Source organism: Camellia sinensis, chromosome 10, assembly GCF_055761805.1.
Source record: "Camellia sinensis isolate YWXY chromosome 10, ASM5576180v1, whole genome shotgun sequence".
Classification (NCBI taxonomy): Eukaryota; Viridiplantae; Streptophyta; class Magnoliopsida; order Ericales; family Theaceae; genus Camellia; species Camellia sinensis.
This window is the reverse complement of record NC_138970.1, coordinates 139,293,601-139,300,080: the sequence shown is the minus strand read 5'-3', so window position 1 is coordinate 139,300,080 and position 6,480 is coordinate 139,293,601.

Genomic DNA, 6,480 nt, shown 5'->3' with positions numbered 1-6,480 from the left:
ATGCTTTGATTGGGTTTTGAGGCCCCTACCACGCCATACATGTGATGTTTGCATGCTTTGCCATCATTTCAAATGTTATTTCAGTCCATGAAATGTGGTCATACACTTGCATTTGACATGCTTTGAATGCCTTGAAAGGTTTGTGCTTTATGCCTCAAGAATGAACTTTTGTGCATGCCACTAAGCCTAAGCCTTTGGCTCATCATATCAGTGTATTTTTGGTCTTGTTATACCATGATGTAACTCTATTTCATGTTGTCCGTGTCATGCCATGTTTGGTTTTAATAGGTGTAGTGTATTACCCCTTTTGTAGCCTTGCATGCTTCATGTCGTCCGGACTTGTGTTCTAGCTTGTGTTGGCTAGCTTCAAGCTTGTTTTTAGTCTTGTTTGGACCTGCCTTAGGACTGTTTTAGGTCCCCTTGGCCCTTCGGGGCTTGCTTTGTATGGCCATGGCTTAAGCCCCTTTGCTAGTTTTTAGCTTATGAGCTTCATGCATGCCATGCTTGTGTTTTGTGTGTGATTTGGCATCATTCCTAACATCATTTCAGAGCATGTAATATTGTCATACTTCCATGCTTGTCACTCTTTAAGTGTGCTTGAGAGTTGTCCTCTTTATGCCTTAATTCTTGGGCCAATTGGCATGCATGCTTGTCTTGCATTTTGTGTCATCAATTCATCATTTTGGCCACTGATTTGGGCATGGCTGTGTTAAGTCCATCTTTTTCATGTTGTCACATGCTTGTTACCCTGTATGTTGTTGCATGTTTGCATGTTGTTACATGCTTATCCATTTTTGCATGTTGTTGCATGCTTGTCATATCACATGTTGTTGCATGCATTGGTACACTTGTTGCATGCCATGTTGTTACCCTTGTTGCATTGCATTGTACATGCATGTATTACATTGTACTTAGAAAGTTATGATCGCCTTTCTTTGTGCATGCCATCTAGTTCTTAGCATTGAGCATTGAGTATGCCATATAGTTGCATTGTTGTTTGGATTAAGTGTTAATCCGAGCACGAAAAATGAGGGACATTTCATACTTCAAGTGATGAAACGTGTCTCAATTCTAGGTCGCTGACACTCTTGATCACACATGGTAGAGTTTTAGGCTTTACGTGTTTATTTGTGCATTCATTTCATACTGATTTGCACAAGTTGGATCTTTGGCCATCATGAATCAGGATGCGTGATTGATGGTCGTCGATCCGACTATGTCTTTCCCTTAATGTTTTGAGGTGATATGGAGTGACATAGTGCGTACATACCCTTGGGAGACCCTCCATTTTCTCTATTTTCTGCTCTGTTGCAGCTTGGTGTCCCAGTACATCAGTGGCCGGCAGTGCCTTACAGATGGCCGGCAGTCCCTCATTCTTGGCCAGCAGTGCCCACCCTTGGCCGGCAGGTGGTTGGCAGTATCTCTCCATGGCCGGCAGGCCACTGATGTAATCCCCAGACTGCTTTTGGTAAGGTTCAGCAGGTATTCCTCGAAGACATCCTGCAGACAGTGCCTCTAAAGAGCATCCGGAGAGCTTATTGGGACGGGAACCGAGCATGCATGTTCACCTTCTTCGACTTGCCGAGGCAACATTGTTTAATTGCTTACTTGTTAGTTAGCATTTGGTTTTGTAATTTAATTAGTTAGTTTGTTAATTAATTAAGTTTTGTAATAATTAGTTGTAGCTAGTTATTCATTCGGTTATGTAATAATTAATTAGCTTGTTAGTTAGTTAATTAGTTGGTTTGTATTATTCATTCGGACCCTCCGTCGAGAGGGCTAATTTTGTAATAATTGTGCGTGCGTGTGTGCATGTCTTCTAACCCCACATCTTTCTCCCTTTTACTTACTTGTTTTTGATGGTTAGTTTAGGGTCATTTTCAATTAGCATACTTATGTTTGCATGTTTGCATCGTTCATCTATATTGCATGCACCGAGCTCGGCGCATCATGCTAGCTGCATTGTATTTCAATTCCAAGTTGAATACATGTATCAAATGTAGCACCTTATATGCCATATTAGAATAGCCGAGCCTATTTCTAGTTATGTTATGCATGTGTTGCATCAGCCATCTTAACATGAACTCGGATCATGCATTGATTACTAACTAGTTTCTGTTTTGGCTTAGAGTACTAGGTAAGCTTTTACGCTTTAGCATACTGCATGTGTGTTAATGTTGCCATGAAAGCATGCTTGCCATGAGGCCAACTGCTTAGTTGATATAAACTGCTTGAATTCCTGTGGATGAAGGTTGGATTACTTGAATTGGAACGATTCATTGAAATCCGTGTTTTAGCCTACTTACGATTAGCAAACTTCAAACCACTTCCAAACAAACGGATATGCAATGCTTTGTTTTAAATTAGGCGATCTAGTCTATACTTGTTTGTTGTGCACATCACATAGTAAGATTAGCTAATTAATCGGGATAAGAACACATGTGTTTTCAAAAACAAAATATCATGTTTAGTAGTGGCCGATCTTTGATCGGGCGAGCGGGGGTGCTTAAAGATGACCTTCCCCAATCGTACCCAAGTTTCCGAGCTGAGGCAACTTTGGTGATGACGGACACGTGGCCTTAGGCAATGAGTCAGGGTTTCCTAAATTCCCCCAAAATGAAATATTTAGGTGGCGACTCTGTATCTAGAAAAGCAGTCCATGTTTGGCACTTCTTTTTTAAAAATCAGTTTTCTAAAACGATTTGCCGGATTTGGACTCTTTGGTGATTTATCAATCTCACATTGCACATTGTGAGATCAGATTAAGAGTCGTGACAATTTGAGTCTGAACTGTAGCATGAGGCCCTCGGGGCGCGTCTGCAATGGTGCCCCTTATTTATCAGTTCAGTGTAGCTGTCGCATACGTGGAAAGATATAATATCAATGGTTGTAGCTAACATTGCTCTGCGTCATTTCTTCTTGCAAAATTTCAGGTTAGTTGTTGGAAATGGTAGAAAACTGCATTTTTGGACTGATAGGTGGTGTCACAACCAAAATCTGAGTGTGTCTTTTCCCAGATTATTCACATTATCAATTGATAAGGATGGAAAGTTATTTGATTTTTTTCACAGAAGAGTGGCAGATTCAGACTGGAATCTGGTTTTCAAAAGACCCCTTTTAGCATGGGAAGAGGAGGAAGTGCAAAAACTTAATGATCTCCTGCAGAATGCGCCTAGGCTAAATCAAGGGGTGGAAGATTCTTGTTCTTGGTTAGCTCAGCCGTCTAAAGAGTTCACTGTGGCATCAACTTGGAAGTGGATGGAAGCAAGTCAAGGATAGATTTTTCAGTCACTAGGTGTATTTGGAACAATTTAGCCCCTCCCAAAGTTCAATTCTTGAGTTGGCTAGCGTGGAGACGTAGGATTAAGTGCTCTGAATTTTTGGAAAGAATTGGAGTGTTGAGTTCAAATGTCTCTGCTCTCTGTGTGTTCTGCAAATTTGAGGTGGAGTTTGTAAATCATGTTTTCCTTCATTGTCCTTTCACTTAGAAATTGTGGGCCAATTTAGTGAACTGGTGGAATTACATCTGGGTTATTCCTGGATCAGTGGAGGGTTTACTTTTGTCGTGGTCAGGTATAAAATTGAAGAAGAAGATGCAAGCAGTTTGGAAAGTACTACCGCCAACAGTTATGTGGTCAGTGTGGAAAAGCATAAATGATTGTTTATTTAATAAGGTACAACCGGATTGGAATGCGCTGGAAGACCTAATAAAGGTTAAAGTTGCTTTTTGGGTTTCATCCTCTTTGAAGGGGTTTAATTATTCGGTGCAAGATGTTATATATAACCTGAATCAAGTTTGTCTCTGTGTGTAGTTAATTGCTGACTTGCCGAAGCTTTGCAGTTTGATTCTGGTTTTTGTGGCTGAAATGATGAACTGGTTTTTGTGGATGAATTGATCTCTGGGCTTTTCAGTTGGCTGGATCTCTGTTTTGTTATGCTTTCAGTTGGGCTGGATTGCATTGATGTTCTGAATTCTGTTTTGATTCAGTTGGTAGGCAGAGGAATTTGATTCAGCTGTTTTGTTATGCACTCAATTGGGTTGGATTTTGTTGATGTTCTGAATTATGTTTTGATTCAGTTGGCAGGCAGAGGAGTTTGATCCAAGTGGTTTGTTATGCATTCAGTTGGGCTGGCTTGTGCAGAGGAGTTTTGATTCAAGTTTTGCTGTATGCAGAGGAGTTTCATCCAGTTGTTTTGTTCTGCATTCAGTTGGGCTGGCTTGTGTAGAGGAGTTTTGATTCAGTTGGTAGGTTTTGCTGTGTGTATGTTGTTCCTGAAGGAGATGGTGGTTGTGTTATTCTGTTGTTTTCTATTATGCTTTTTTCCCCTTTCTTCTCTTGTTTTTTTGGTTGGTTCCTCACCAGCTGGCGCTTGGAGCTTCGTTTTAGCTCCAAGCTCCTCTTTATTAATGTATTATTCCATACATTGTATGTTGTCATCAATAAAGTTTTTTTTTGCCGATAAAAAAAAAAAAAGTTGAGATTCTCAGTAAGATAATTAATCTCATATATGGGAGGACCATACGTTATTTTTTCAATAGTAAACCTAAGATGATAAATAGAGGGAGTGGTTATTCCCATTTAATTTTATTTTAAACATACTTTATTTTTTTTTTATTTAACTCTATTTTATTGTAAATACAATTCATTTTTTATTCTTGTTATATATGGAGGGGAGTATATTTGAAATAAAATGAAATGATAATAACAACTCCCTAAATAAAATATAATAGAAAATGTGATCATTACAATATTATTATTTTTATAAAAATATTCACCCACTATAGAAGTGGGAAAATAAAATTATTTTCTAAAAATTTGAATGGTGCAGTGGTCTATTTCATATAAATTCATCTCAACAAATGTTTTTAAAGACATTTCTTATAAATCTAATGTTTCTTAATTTGTGTGGCTCCTCCTACTGGTGGTCTCTAGCTACGGAAAGAAAAGATACGTCAAACTGAACCCTTTTTATTTTTTATTTTTTTTTTTAAAACAACGTTGTTATATGTTAAAGTGCTCCCTCAAAACTACATTTTGGCTAAAAGGGATTGTTTATCATCTTAATTTCACATTTTGATGTGACCCACCAGTCTCTATATCTTTTACATTCTTTTATTTTATTTTATTGTGGTTTTTGAACTCCACAATTAGATAAGTAAATATTTTAGATAAAGTTTGAAAATTAAAATTTTAAATATGGGATAATTATAAGAATAAAACTTTGATGGATATGATTTTTTTTAATAGAATTTATTTTACTGTCTTCTCACTCTATAAAAGGATGGGTGACTTCTAATGTATATAACATTTTTCTATCACTTAAAATATTATGGTCGTCCAAGTTAAGAAAGACAGCGAAGAAATGAGTATTTTCTCAATTTTTTCTAGCAATATGCTCATATAATTCTAGAGTTGCATTGAATTCAAAATCTTGTTAAATTTAATTTTCACATAATTATTATGATTATATGTATATTAATTTATTACAGATTATTCCACTAGTTAAGAAAGATTAATGAAAAGCAACACTAAGAAATGCAAATTGGCTTCATGTACTTTCTTCCAATGCATAGATGACTTCGCATATTGTTTCATTTGTTTATTCAATATTGTAACACTAATTTCAGAGCTAACTTTCAAAGTATTGAATTTTATATACTTAAACACCACTAGACCAAAATAATTGAAAGAAAAAAACATTTAAGATTGACAAACCCCAACTTTTTCCTCCATCTATGTTAGTGCAATCCCATTCAAAATTGTCAAAGTGGGTATGCTTTGTCTTTCCCATGTTGCCAATAAAGGCAAATTTTGAAATAAATAAATAAATATATTTTTCAGTTTGAGTGGTGCAAAACTCATCTTTATTGTCAATTTAAGTAAAGATCACAAAATAAAATATAAAATAAAATATAGAGAATAATAGTATAGAGAGGAGCTATTCCCATCCTCTATACATATTTACTGAAATCAACATATCAATAAGAACATTTGAATCCAAACAAATTTAATCAAATTAATCCCAGTTAATTAACCGATTTAATAGAAAAAATAAATAAAGTAGATCAATCACATGAGAGATAAGATTTTATAATGATGAATCCAAACTGATGAAACAATCACAAACCCAATGATTTCAATAGTAACTGTTTCAATCACTATTTAATTGGTCAAGGCAAGTAAAATTGATTTGATTAATCAAAGTTAAGATAGTGAAAATTTTAAAGAAATGTTGATCTCACTAAAATATGGGACTTAGTCCATCTTAAAATGTAGGTTATGCTAAGAGAAACAGTTGATTCATTATGACAATATGAATAAAATTAATTGCACTAAACCAAATATGAGTCTCTCAACGACACACATCAAAATGTCCATGTCAAAGATGAAACGAGTCAAATTTAAATTCAAAATTGTTCCCATGATAGTGGGAGACAATTTTTTTATTTTATTTTGTTTTTTTCTCACATTGCACAAT